The sequence below is a fragment of the Hyla sarda genome, chromosome 12 (assembly GCF_029499605.1).
Source record: "Hyla sarda isolate aHylSar1 chromosome 12, aHylSar1.hap1, whole genome shotgun sequence".
Lineage (NCBI taxonomy): Eukaryota > Metazoa > Chordata > Amphibia > Anura > Hylidae > Hyla > Hyla sarda.
This window is the reverse complement of record NC_079200.1, coordinates 77,720,442-77,735,425: the sequence shown is the minus strand read 5'-3', so window position 1 is coordinate 77,735,425 and position 14,984 is coordinate 77,720,442. Positions and strand designations below refer to the sequence as shown.

The 14,984-nt window shown below is 44.4% G+C and overlaps 1 protein-coding gene across 7 annotated transcripts in view; it reads left to right on the top strand.

Annotated features, from left to right (window-relative positions):
- TSHZ2 (teashirt zinc finger homeobox 2) overlaps positions 1–14,984 on the top strand; it is a 197,201-nt gene that overhangs the window by 52,741 nt on the left and 129,476 nt on the right. The window contains exons 1-2 of one of the 7 annotated variants that reach the window (XR_008849360.1): positions 6,632–6,879; positions 8,609–8,801. The exons of 5 other annotated variants lie outside the window; for them this stretch is intronic. The gene's annotated coding sequence lies outside the window, so the exon portion shown is untranslated. Of the gene's footprint in view, positions 1–6,631; positions 6,880–8,608; positions 8,802–14,984 lie in introns of those variants that run through there. One more of the 7 variants, XR_008849359.1, reaches the window with a different exon arrangement.

Genomic DNA, 14,984 nt, shown 5'->3' with positions numbered 1-14,984 from the left:
CTACTTCTACTTCTACTATACCTGATGTCTGATACTCTCATCGGTTGTCCATTGTACATATGCCAATTGCAAGTTATGAGTTGACGGAGAGAACTCAGTCTGCAGCCAGTGAGTGCCCTTTGCCCATCTCATGGTCTCATTGGTTGAGTGAGAGCCCCACATTCACAGGTTAAGTTTGCAGACAGACAAGATGCTCTGCAGAACATAAACCTCCCTACCTTGTCAGGACTTTTATTTCCTCTGTCCTTCAAAAAGCTCCTAAGAACAAAGTCTTATATCCTAAAAATCCCCCCGAATGTGTTACCATGCAGAGCGCCTGGCAGGCAGCAGTCTGCCAGTGACATGGCATTATTGAAGGAGTAATGAAAGCCGGGGCGCGCTCAGGTGCAGGCATGTTATTAGTATGTGATTGTCATGCGGTAAATAATGCTGAGCTTGTATGGGTACTATAGGAAGCACAATGCACATAATTACAGAGAAGATATTGTACAGAACCCACCCGTGTAATTGGAAAAGTCTTCAACTTGCCAGGTTCTCGTCACTGAGACAGAAGGAGCCTTTACATGTTGGCGCTAGACACCCGTGTTTTTTATTTTCTGCATAGAGAAGCAGATTCATAGATTAATAATAACTCACTTGTCGGCTACATTAAAGCCCTTCTCTATCTCAATATCGTACTCTTAAAGTGCTGGGATGTACAGAAATTCATGCTTTTACAAGAACAAAACATTAAAGGGGTACTCTGGTCCCTTTAATGAAAAGCAACCCAAATTTTCTACAGTCACGATGAAAATGGCAGAAGACAAATGTCCCCTGAAGAGAAATGACTCTTGCACAGAATAGGCGCTCAGACCGCATGACAAAAGAGCGAGAGTACCCCATATATGGGAGAACAGGGGATGTACATGGAGTAGAGGCTGAAAATTTGTGGGTGCCTGCCCAGGATAGCACAACATGATGATGAGGAGTACCGGTCCTACATGGCACATGTCATTAATGTATTGTTTCCCATTCTAAGGCTTACACCAAGCAAACAAACAAGTTCATCTGGTTCATTTGCAGGGCAGGTAGGTGGATTAGCGATGGCTGTAGGTCTCCCCCTCTCCACTCCTCATCTCAGTAATGAAGCCGTGGTTATCATCTATTCTGACTTGTAGCTGTCACTCTATTATTCAATATTTCAGTAAAAGCCTTTTTTTGATCATGGGCTTATCTGTAACCATTGCACATCAACAGGATGAATTTTCACCCTCTGAATGTAAATGATAATGTTGCTTGGTAATGAAAAGTATATTCGAAATTTGGAGAACTATTCAGTATTTGAGACTTGATAACTGTTTGCGAGCTCGAAGGCAAGTGGCTGGCTGCGACTTCCCAGGTTCCCCAGTCTAAGATTAGTGTTAACATTGTTTCTAATATTGGGCCTATCTCAACTTGGCCTTATCCCCTCATGGACCTGGGATCGATGAATCCTACCTGGGGAATTAATAATTTGCACCTTGGTCCAGACTACAGATATATTTTTGCACTCTTTGAGCCCTCTCTGTGTATAATAATACAGCTTTGATTCTACACACATGAGGCCGTTCTTCAGTCCGCACCCCTAAATCACCACTGAGTCTTCTTATTTTGACAGCTGTAATGGGATTAGAGGATGAATTAAAAAAAAAAAAAAAAAAAAAAAAAAAAAAGGAAAGAAATTCTGTCTTGATCAGGCTTAAGTCCGCAGAATGTCAGGCTCGGAGCTGGATAACTTGGTGTCTCTATTTAACGTCGGAGCTGATGGCTTCCTGACAGCTTTATACATGACAGCTCTATATCCACTCATGCAGCACAATTATGTTTCAGCTAATTTGATGAATCAACTTGATGTTCTTCAGTCCCAGTTGGCTTCCACAACGTATGTGCTCGATTTTCTGCTAGAGGTCAAAAATAAGCTTTAAAAATGTGGCTAATCGTATTAGATCTTTACTACATGTCTGGCGCTATAATCATTGGACCTCCGTCATGGACATGAGCCAGACAGAGCGATCCAAGGTGACATCTGATGGAGAATGATGGCTTTACTGCTTTCTAAACTTGCTGTATATCTGCTTTATCTCTGTAATGGGTCCTATACAGTCCTCACTGTGACCAGGTAAAACACACTAAGACCATGGAAAATGCCATAAATATTAACCTGGATTATTAATAAGGTATTTATACAGCGATTCTCTTTCACGTTGGATTAACATTCCCAGTCGGTTGTACCTTGAGGTACGTTCAGACTGACATAACCGCTGCAGATTTTACTACCATTGACTTCAATGGGTCAGCGGAAAATCCACAAATCTGTCGCTAAATGCCAATATTAGGGCTCGTTCAGACGGGCGGATTTGATGGCAAACTAGCAGCCGGTTTCCCGCTGCGAGTTTGATGGGGCGGGCTGTCTGCAGCAATATTCGGCAGTGGAATTTTACTGCTGATAATCTGCTGCAGACCCAATTTTCCACTGTTGGTGGAAATTCCACTGCCGAAAATCTGCCATGGACAGCCCACGCCCATTTAAACTTGCAGCAGAAAACGTGTTTTTTTGTAATTAAATACACACGTGTAAACAAGCCCTTATGGATTTTCCGCAGACCCATTGAAGTTAATGGTAGCAAAATACACTGTGAAATTTTCACTGCAGGAAATCTTCAGTGGATTATATCCACGTGAAAGAAATCCTTTTTATTATTGGCTCAGGCACAACCTTCCATTATACTTGGTGTAAACTGTGTTCTTCCTGATGTTTGGCTACTGCATGATTACTTTGCCTGCCCCTGGAGGATAGCTTAAAGCTCTTGGGTCCCAGTGTACAATCTGTATTCGCAACCACAATAGGCCATTTAGAGAACTATTAGTTTCTGGTCCCTTTGGTGCAGTAGCTGCCTCTTAGCTCCCCACAGTTTCACTACTACCCCCCCCCCCCCCCCCCCCCAATTTGTTCATATCCACTTACTGTCCTTATTGTAGAAGCAGTGAATCCCATGGTCGCTTTCTTCCAGGAAACCCTGAACCAGGTTTAATGGATTCCATGCTAGGAAACTCAATTTTAAAGCTACGCCTAAGACGGTACAAATGCTAAATGGGGCCACAATGAAGAAATGCTGGATGTGATTGGTCAAGGACTTGTCAGAACTTGGGCAGATGTAGTCCATAATGGATGACAAACAAGATGTCATGGCTGGTCATAATTTATAACTTTATTGATCGTCTAACCCATATAAGGAAGAATAAAGCGCCTATTTCATAATAGTTTTCCCACACTGGACATATTAAGGCTTAAAGAGGCTATCCAGCATTAGAAAAACAGAACTGATCAAAAAATAAATAATAAAACAGCACCACACCTGTCCTCAGTTTGTGTGTGGTATTGTAGCTTAAAGTGAATGGAGCAGAGTTGTAGTACCACACAGAACCTGAGGACAGGTATGGTGCTGTTTTCTGAAGAAATTAGCTCTAGTTTTCTATTCCAGTATTCCAGGATAACCCCTCTTAAAGGGGTTCTCCCGTGGAAAACTTTATTTATTTATTTTCTAAATCAACTGGTGCCAGAAAGTTAAACAGATTTGTAAATGACTTCTATTAAAAAAAATCTTAACCCTTCCAGTACTTTTTTGGAGCTGTACACTACAGAGGAAATGCTTTTCGTTTTGGATTTCTCTGTCACGACCTCAGTGCTCTCTGCTGACCTCTGCTGTCCATTTTAGGAACTGTCCAGAGCAGCATATGTCTGATATGGGGATTTTCTCCTGCTCTGGGCAGTTCCTAAAATGGACAGCAGAGGTCAGCAGAGAGCACTGTGGTCGTGACAGAAGAGAAATCCAAAAAGAAAAGAATTTCCTCTGTAGTATACAGCCCCTAAAAAGTGCTGGAAGGATTAAGATTTTTTTTTCATAGAAGAAATTAACAAATCTGTTTAACTTTCTGGCACCAGTTGATTTAAAAAAAAAAAAAGTTTTCCACGGGAGTACCCCTTTTAAAGGGCGTTTTCACCTGAATGGATTTTTAGCATAAATGGTGTAAATGTGATAGCGAGAAAAAACATTATTTTCTGCCTTTACCAATTCTTTGCCCTCAGTTTTTGTGACATTGTTGCCCCTGAGTAATTGGACACAGACTAATTGCTTAGAGACCTGTTTCTTGGCAAATCAACTAAAAAATGTAGTTATATATACCTAGTAAATGGACAGTCTGCTTTAGTAATCAGATTTTAGTTCCAGAACTCAATGCCTTTATACATACTAATAATGTATCACTGTATCCCTAGGACTCTGTCTGTGATATTATTCAGATTTTTCTGTTTACATAAAAGCAATCATTCTTTAGTGGGGGACTCTAACATCAGGTAAATGCTGAAGAAACATATAGCATTGCTTACTTGTTTGTCCCAGTTCTGAAACCACTAAATATCAATTTGTTCAGTCATGTACTTCCTGGTTTAGTGGTTCCTCAGAACTACAATTCCCAAAGTGCACTGCTTTTCCTCAGCTCCTTATCACAGTCCTCCCGTTCTGCCTACTTTCCTCCCACAGCACTCCTGTTAGTTACCTGCCCAGAGCTGTTGCAGGACATCTCATTCATAACAGACTATCACACAGTCAGAGCACTTGCAGCACCTGCTATCATTCCCTGTCTGCTTCTCTGCCTGTGGTACTGTATAGCACAGGCAGCAGGTTGTAAACACACATCATTCTTCCTAACTGTGCCAAAAAGGATATATATGTAAAATACAGACCGATGAGGATGTAGGCTGTAGGGGCTGATCAGAGGTGATGGCTGAGGCAGCAGATGATGATGCGTTGTCTCAGAAGAGAGGGAGGAACCAGGAGGGTGGAGACAACATCACACTGACAATGAAAATAACTACACAACTTCCTGCCCAGGGTGAATCACACAAAAGCATGAAGATGCCAGGACTGTTTGTGATAATACTATATTAGTAAGTTATATACCTTGGAATGAATGTCTTATTTAAATACTATTTTCTGATACCAGAATACCCCTTTAACTGCCAGCTGTAAACCGTGATTCCTGAGAACGATTCTTGTACTACAGCCGCATTTATCAGTATATGGCTTGCTTGGCTTATTTCTTGGCAGGTGACTTCTACCATCCTAAACACTCATGATAACATCCACATATCTCGTCCACTCAGGGATCCCTCTCGATGCATAGGAACAATATTTCCTATATGATGCAGCCAAGGATTCTGGGTAATTAAAAAAAAAAAAGCAAATGAGACGGGAGACGTGTGCTGATAGATCCTTATTTGCATCCTGTTGCTGAACATGATTATGGTGCAGTATGTGTGCTGTCTGGCAGTGATTGTTTACCTGCAGCTTTTAGTTTTCTTTAATCCAGGAGTGACAATGAATCTGATCCCAAACAAGAAGAACAGCGTGCAGGTATTGTTTACATGCCAGTGAATGAAGTCTCTGTGTTACCTGTCTGGGAAATGGATGGCGATGGAACTAGGACTGGACAACAAGGAAGTCTCAGTGTAACCATGTGGCATTTCCAAAAGTATGTTGTTCAGTTGGGGGGAGATTTCTCAAAACCCATGCAAAGCAAAAGTTGACCAGTTGACCATTTCAACTAATGTGATCGCTTCGGTAATTTTTTGAGAAGGCCTTTTAGAAATAAAAGAAGGGATCTGATTGGTTGCTATGTCAAATTGGTCAACTCAACAGGTTTTAATAAATCTCTCCTACTGAATATTACCATTGACATTAGTGCCTACAATAACTTAAGCCCTCTCCGTTTCTGAAGACCCCGCTGCTTCCACTATGTCATTCTTAGTTTGTTTCCTTACTTCTGCTGTTCAGAGAAGAATAAGACACACGCCCTCGTGAAGTACATCACACAGAGATGTAAATCGGTAGGAATATGAAATATCCACTCACACTATGACGTGGCGCTTAGAGCACAACACTTCAATACACAGTAGTTTTAAATCCCAAGTCCTGCAGCATGTGATCCTACTGAACACCGGCAATGCTGGTTCAGTTACAAGACAACCGGTAACAAAGGGAAAAAATGATCTTTTCTGCAGCACTGGTCTTGGTAAAGATATAGACCCGTTTTCACGTACTTAATGATAACTTAAAGCTTTATTTTAGCACATATCAACACATTTTTGGCCCGAAACAGGCCCTTCGTCAGTAAAGAAGCTTCCTGACAACAGGCCTGTTTCGGGCCAAAAAACGCATTGATATGTGCTAAAATAAAGCTTTAAGTTATCATTAACTACGTGAAAACAGCTCTATGAGGGAGATTTATCAAAACCTGTGCAGAGGAAGAGTGGTGCAGTTGCCCATAGCAACCAATCAGATTGCTACTTTCATTTTCCACAGGCCTCTTTAGAGGCCTGTGGAAAATGAAAGAAGCGATCTGATTGGTTGCTCTGGGCAACTGCACCACTCTTCCTCTGCACGGGCTTTGATAAATCTCCCCCTATATCTTTACCAAAACCAGCGCTACAGAAAAGAAAGTTTTTCCCTTTGTTACTGGCTACTTCTGCTGCTGTCTCCATCTTAACTTATGACTTTTGATTGTAGGACACATTGGGTATTGTGCTTTATGATACTGCTGCAATTCTACCCCATCCCAGCCTGCTCCAAATTGGAGCACATGGCCTGTAAACGGCTTTTTAAGCATTTCTTCGTCTTCCTACAGTTCTACGGTACTTCAAGGAGCCTGGTTTCTTCTCGTAGACCTTGGGCCTTGCCATGTTTCAGCTCCCCACTTATTTACCCCCAGATACTTTGTTGCAGCTGGATATGCTTCAGTAGATAAAGTTGCTCAGATTCTTTTTCTCTGTTGATACATTGTTGCAGCTGGGCATGTTGGAAGGTGAGGCTACTTATATTTTACTTCTCTTTTGATATATTATTGCAGCTTGACATGCGGAGGTGAAGCTGCTTGTATTCTGCTTTGTTGGAGCTTTGTAGTTTGCGATTCATTCATTGATGCATCGTGGGGGCAGGAGTACTCGCCGGGCCTTAGGTGAGCTCTTTCCATAGATCTGTGATGGGGTACCACAGTGTAAACACTTCCTGACAGATTGCTTTAGTAGAATGCCAGCAGCAGCAGAAAATAACTTCTGACGGGTTGTGAGCCTCCTGAAAATATTCACAATTTAGAGAGTGGCTTGGGGCCTGGACTGTGTATCTGTCAGGAGAGGAGAGCAGGAAACATTGCTGAGCAGGAAGCATGGGAACCACATGCTAGAGGCAGACCCATATTAAACTCTTCTCATGTTCCAGCATCCAATGTGAACATGGCCGTGCACTTGCGTAATCCCAGTGCCAGACTGACTAATAACTTCCAGCATGTCTGCCTTTGCAGGTTTTTAGTCCTGCACGGGTTAAGTAAGGCTACAGTCAAAGATAGTTTGAGGGGGTAGAAACAGCCTGGGCACCCATCCGCCAGGAGGTCTAAGAAGGATAGGGCCCCAACTACTAATATACACAACATAAATGTATCCTTTTTTTCCCCCCCCTGAACCAACAGGGAGTGTAAAATTAACCCGTTCACTTCTTCAGATCTCCATGACTATTTAGGTTTTTTCTTGCTTGTGTTTTTTTTTTTTTTTTGCCTAGGGATTTTCTATTCAGCGGGGCCTCACTATGTTTTATCCATGAAACCCTTATTGGCTTATAGCAAGGTTGATTGATATTCCTGGTATAGAGCCATCATATTCCACAGTGCTGAACACTAGATGTTATCAGATTTCCACAAAGACTCCCAAATAAGAAATCCTCCTATAACATTTGTTACAGGATGGTTTCTACATTGTGGCAACTTGCTGCTGCTGTTGTTTCCATGATACTCCATATACCTAACAGATGCACTTTGTTCTCACATACTCCACAATATGTGAATAGGATAGGCTCTGTTCACATCACATGTGAGCCTTCAATCAGGCATATATGTTGGGGGGATGTTGTGGGTTGTAGTGGTGAAGGGGTTAAGAGCGTTACGGTTTGTAGAGTGGATGAGCAGCTCTTGGTGAGGAATGTCTGGGCACCGTCCAATGTGTGCTCTGCATGTTTACCCTTCATAGGGTGGCATTTTAGATCACGCCTGACCTAATGTAGAGACATCCCAAAATATTGCTGTCTTGGCATGCATCCTACTGATACAGACCTCATAATAGCAGGTCATTATTCATCTTCCACCATCCGTCTGCAGGACCTTCTCGGGAGCAGGTCAGTGATGGAAATGGACCATCACTGCTTAAGACTTTGGATCCAACTGGTTAAATTGGCTATAGATAGCAGATGTGTCATCAACCTAATGTCTACAGCATCTGGCGGATGATCTGCTGGTTTTTTATTTTCATAATGTCAACTTGCCTAATTCTGTTATTTCTCCTGAATTATCAGAGTTTAGAGGGGTTGTCTTTTTCTTATTAAAATTATAGGCATGCTACCACATAAGCGTATAAAAGATAGATATTGGACAAACAAAGTTATTGCTACCTTTTAATACACTTTGCATAACTCAGTAGTAAAACCAGTGTAAGAAACTTTGTAATGTGTATTATTACATAAAAAATACCTTCTTCTCCACTTATCAGCTTAATCCTGCCAACCTTGCTGGGAGAAGATGGATCAGATTACATGCTGTCTACAGAAGCTTATGAAGAAGGGAATGGGAAGCAGAGGAGCACAGCTTGTAGATTCGTATAGAGGCAGAAAAGACACAAAAAAGCTTCTGAAAGCTCTAACAAGTGTTGTATCTTACCTCAGTGCTGGATTCACAGCGTACTTCAGTCAATGCTGCTCTATAATGTCCATTGTGATGCTGCTGCCTCTGAGGGTGTAATATAGAAAGATGAAGGGTTCTTGCTCGCCTATATTTCTAGGTTTGTGCAGTATGGGAGACCCTATAGCCGCTAGCCTACAGCCTGCAGTAGGGAAAACTAGGCCAGAGATAATGCTTCTCTTTACACACTGGATATCTTAGCTTAAATGGTCCCTTACTTTTCAACAAACCTCCCAGGATAACAGCTTTATGTGGCAGTCTGGCATTGAGCACCTTTGGAATGAACACTTTCCATTTGCCTTGCCATCTGACATCTCATGTAGTTCAGTGTTCATATGACTTTATCATAAACTACATCTTGTACCGTGATCCCATAGGCCACATTTAGCATGGCCTACCCTCACATTGTCTCTTTCTCAGTTTTTGCCTTAATCTTTGGTAATTTATTATGAAAACATAAAACAAAAAAACATAAAATAAACTTGTCCCCGATGCGACTGATGGAGATGCCATGTGACACCCGGAAAGCTGCTGTGTAAGGGTATTCAGAGCTCAGGCTTTGATATTCTCCGCAGCTCTGTGCTAGTAGTGACAAAGAAATTAAGTAGGTCAAGATTTCACCTCTCCCGTCTGCTAATGTGTTCCAAAGCTAATGAGATCTTCAGAGATAACCGCATTTACAATGGCGGGAGGTTGCTAAGGAGAGCGTGCATCCTCATTAGAGCCTCCGCGGTACACCCTGTGAAGTTCAGACTTAGCTACTCTGAATCTGAAAGAATATGGGCCTTGATAGCCTCGTGTCACCTTCCTGCCAGCCGTGCTGCAGCCACGACCATGGGTGCATTATTAGCGATTCGTCGTGTGCCACACGTCTGCTGTGGGCGTACCGCCGCTTTAATTGCTCATTTCTTTCCCTCTGTTCTGAATCCCTGATTTTAAGGCTCTGTCAACCCCCCCCCCCCCCTTTTCTGTGATCACAAGGGGGATTTTTTTTTTCCTTTTCGTTAACTGACCACACATTTATCTTGACCTTGCTGGACTTGATTGGTGTTTTTGTGTGTGTTGGTGCATGTGCAATTTTTGGAATTATTTTTTTTGTGTTTGTTTTGTTTTTGATTTTTTAATCTTTTGTTTTATCTTTATAATAAATTAATAAGTAAATAAAATAACTCTCTAAACACATGCTCTAATACAGTGGATAATGGGTTGCTTATAGTTGTATCCTTTCTAGACAATCCCTAAACACATCTGCAGCACAAGCCTATTTCCTATCCTGGTAGTTTGTCACAAAGGTGGGTAAGCTCACTGAGGCTTGTCTACGCTCGATACAATTGTCACAAACACCTGAAGAAAAAACCAGACCGGTTTCTTAACACACAGTACGTTTTTAAAGATAAAAGATTTTAAGCAAGCCAAGTGGATCACTCTATTGGCAGCGCCCTGTGATCCTCCGTGGAGTGTGGTTGGAGACAAACCCAAAATCGGTAGTGAGAAGTATTAGGCCATAGTGTATTTTAAACATCTGAACGCAAGCAAAAAATGGTACCATTTACTGACAGCAAGCAGAGGTTTTCAAAAGAGTGAACTATAGAAGGGCTTATTAAGACATGTCATTTTAGTGAAGGTTGATGGAGTGAAATGCATCAGATTTCTTAAGAGATGCTTGCCTCTTAGACTGAAATTAAATCTACAGCTGCTTTAAGCAGGTATGCGTCTCTTTTTGCTCAATTTTCTGTTTTAAATGATGATACATCTGTCGGAAACGTGTAGTCCCTACCCATTCCTTTTCAAAAGTGGCAATAGTGTTAAATCAGTGTTTCCAGCCGTTGGTTGTCCGGGCATGCTGGGAGTTGTAGTTTTGCAACAGCTGGAGGTACCCTGGTTGGGAAACACTTAATTAAATAAATTGCGCACACACATAAGAACAGATAATGGAGCTCACGGAGAATTGTCTGCTGTGGATTCAATTGTATGATCTTGGCAATAGTAAAGTTTGTGAGGTGGGTGGGGGTCATGCGTGAAGGTGCTATATATCACATACATGACGGGGTAACATGTCCGGCACAGCTCACTCATCTTCCCCATTATAAATGATATTTCCCATTACCAGTATGTGCACAGGCAGGCGGACCCCCATTTGGTCACAGTAGGTCACTCTGTATTATTTTTGGTTTGTCATCATGTTGATTCTTCATGGTGGTCTCGGATGCCTGGGTGGGCTCCCCTGTTCCTCACTCTTTTAGATACATTCATATTCACAGTCCCCTCCCTTTCTTCCTGGCAAATTTTTATTCCCCCCCCCCCCCCCCCCCCCCACCAAAAAAAAATAATATATGTCCAAACAAACTGCTTCCTCTTTAAGGAATATGCACTTATGTAATTCTTCCTGTCAGGAGCCTGAATATAGTATTCTTGCAGAGACCTCGAACACAGTGCTCTTGTGCCTCTATGACAGGTGGCGCTGGAGAGAGCGAGGCTGATTCACATGAACGAAGCTGGAAGGGCTTCTGGATCTTCAGCGTTTCTAGATTTATGGTTGTTTAGTATCAGAATGCCTAAGAATGAGTCGGCATCACAAGAACATCCAAATCAACCCACCCTCCATCCCAAACAAACTGCACCCTATTCACAGTACCACAGTGTTCCCCATAAGTGTCTCCTACTACAAAACACTCCTAGAGATGGTGTTAACCAGAGTGCGCTCTCTGTAGGCGGTGTCAGTCAGAGTGTGCTCCCTGTAGGCGGTGTCAGCCAGGGTGTGCTCACTTTAGGCAAGTCATGTGCGGGGGGCCAGGTAAGGGCCGGGCATTAAAGACCTATATAATAAAACATATTCAAAGAAGGGGCATGAAAACCACATAAAACATATAAAAATGTAAAAAAGCATAGGTATAGTCTTTTACAGGAGTATTTGGATGTTCAAACTGAACCGCGAGAAATGTCCGTGGTGGCGACCAATCAGGAAGCTGCCGGCATCCGTGGGACCAATTAGGAGGCAGTAGGAGGAGGCTGTCATCGCTGTGCAGGGTTGCCGCTGTGGGGAATGAATGGAAACGAGGCTCTTGAAGCTGATTGGCCGCTTGCTGTGAGAGGTGAAGAGGTGGCCAATCAGGAGCGAGCCGTACTGGGCTGTATACAGTTACGCTGTCATAGGGGAACATAGGCCGTACGGGGATATAGTCCAAAGATGTGTAAGGGGATAATGGGCGGGATGCTGATTGGCTGACCGTGATGTTAGATGAGCCAATCAGAGGGGGGACGTATAAGTCCGGGTTGCAGGTCCTTGTCGCTGGTGGCGATAGAAAAAAGTTCAAAAGTATCAGTCAATCGCTGCTGGACCGGTCCGGGTGGCGGCCAATCAGAATGGAGACGTGTATATCCTCTTCGGGAGATTCATAAAGGCATCGGCGGCAAATCCATTTTGAAGAATACAACCAATAGCTGCTGGGCAGGTCCCGGCGGTGACCAATCATGAAGAGGGATGTGTTGTAGTGCTGTCAGGATGCCGGTGTCAGACTTTATCGTCATCCGGAGGTCATTGAAGTCCAGAACATACTCGGAACTTGTCATGGAGGAGCTGTAAACCTGTAAGGGAGAAGGGCGGCTTGTTGTCAGCTTGTCCCGCAGTGAGGAGGCATCTGGTGCGGCTGTCATGATGTCATCGGGACCTTGTGCTGGCATCAGTGGGTGGATTACGTGACGTTTTCGATGTATTCATTCAGACCCGAGGGGGTCAAAGTTTTGAGGGTGAAGATCCAGAAGTTTTCACGTTTCCTCAGTACTGCAAAGCGGTGGGCTGTGTCGGCGGAGATGTGTTCAATGGGTGTGATGGTGTGACACCTGAAGTCGCTGCTGTGCTTTCCCGCTGCATGCCTGGAGACACTATGGAGTTGGTACCCCTTGCTGACATTAGATCTGTGCTTGTTAATGCGCTGATACAGTGGTTGGATGGTACGTGCGACGTACTGGAGACCACAGGGGCACTCGAGGAGGTAGATCACGTAGGAGGTGCTGCAGTTGATGAAGCTCTTGATGGGGTAAGTGATGTTGGTGATCCTGCAGATGAACTTGGTGCATTTGTTCTCAATGTTGTTGCAGCATTTGCAAAGGGGTTTGCTGCACTTGTATGAGCCGGTGACAGGTGGGGTGTCCAGCAGGGTAGTTTGTTTCTTTGGTGCTTTGAGTTTACTGGGTTCCAGCATATTTTTGAGAGACCTGTTCTTTCTGAAAGTGATATTAGGTCTGCGGGGCAGAATGTCTTTAAGGAAGGGGTCCAGCAGGAGAGTCTTCCAGTGGTCTGTGATGATCTTCTTGATGCACCCCCCGTCACCCTGCTCCCCACCCGGCGGTACCCTCAACTACCGTGGCACCCGGCCGAGCTACCCCTTCCACCTCACTCCCCGCCCGGTGGTACCTCCAACTGCTGCGGCACCTAGCGGAGCTACCCCACCACCCCCCGCTCCCCACCCGGTGGTACCCTCAACTGCCGTGGCACCCAGTGGAGCTACCCCTGCTACCCCCACTCCCCGCCCGGTGGTACCTTCAACTACCGCGGCACCCAGCGGAGCACCGGACACTACCGTCAACCACCCTCCCATCCAACCCGATCTTCTGGAATTCATCGACAGGCAACACAAGACTGACATCGACCACCCCAGCATTACTCCACCTCGGCCACCCTCCGGTCGCTTCGACTCACCAGCCAACGAGTCCTCCACGAGACTCCCTCATCACTGTGCACAGCAGCATCACACCGCCACGCACCCAGCAATCACTACACGCTGCAATCTGCCTCCCAAGACACCACCTCTTTTTTTCACCCCCACAGCCGGCTACCCGCTGTCTCCCCCTGACTTCCACAGTAACGAAGCTACCGACCTAGGGGACTTCTCCACGGTCAACGCCTCCCTGGCCGAGTCTTTTTTAGTCCTTCCCCCGGCCCTGAACTGCAACACCAAACCGCTCCAGGTGAAGGCCGTACAAGCGGGGATCATGAACCAGTACCTGGAGAAAGCCACATTGGCCCCGCCGCTGGAAGCATCACTACAAACCAGAACACAAAAAAGAAAAAAAAGAGGATGCAGAGGAGGAAAAAGAAAGAAAGAAACAACACTTCCAGTAAAAGAATCTGAAACACCCACTCCATCCTCCACCCACCTGGACACAGTAAAAATCTTCAATCTGTCCAGCAAAACTCTCACTGAACACCATGAGAGTGTCCTCCAGAAAGGTCTGTCTTTTTGCCCATCAGCCAGACCAAATGACTTTACCCTGTTCCTGGACCTCAATGCCTACATCAGGAAACTAACTACTCTTAAAAGACATTTCAACCTACCCAGCCACTACGCCAAAGAGACACCTACAGCTGCACAGACATCGGTACCTGCCACACTGATTGATCCTCCACCACATCACAGTGGACTCAAACCCAAGTCCCAGTTTTTTCCAGCTCATCACAAAGGCAACTTCATCGACACCTTCGCCGCCGGAGTATCAACTGATTTTGAGAGACTCTGCAAACCCTCCAACAAACCAAAGGGCTCCAGCAACCTCACATCTCAACAGAGAAAAGCCATCAAAGAACTGACAGATGACCTCGACATCGTCATTAAATCAGCCGACAAAGGCGGCAGCATCGTTTTACTTAACAGAACCGACTACCTGAAGGAATCACAAAGGCTCCTCTCGGACCGCACCTTCTACAGCAAGTTGTCAAGAAACCCCATCACTGACCAACAGAAAGAACTCAGCAAACTACTCAACCATGGTCTGACAGAGGGCATCATCACAAAGCAGGAGTACAACTACTATCTACCCAAAGTCGACAAAGACCAGAAGAACCCACCCGGCAGACCTATCATCGCCGGCATCAACTCCCTGACATCGAATCTGTCACAGTACATGGACATCAGCCTACAGCCATACGTCCAAGCGCTACCCTCTTACACCAGGGACACCACAGACTTCATCAGCTCCATCCTCGAGGTTAAGTGGGAAAGTCACTACAGCCTTTTGACTATGGACATTACCTCACTGTACACTATCATTGACCACCACCTGGCAATTGCTTCAGTATCCCACTTTCTTCAAAGTGATCCCACCATGCCACCACTCCAGCGCCAATTAATCTTGGACAGCATCCTCTTCATCCTGCAGAACAATACGTTCCAGTTCAACGGCAGCATTTA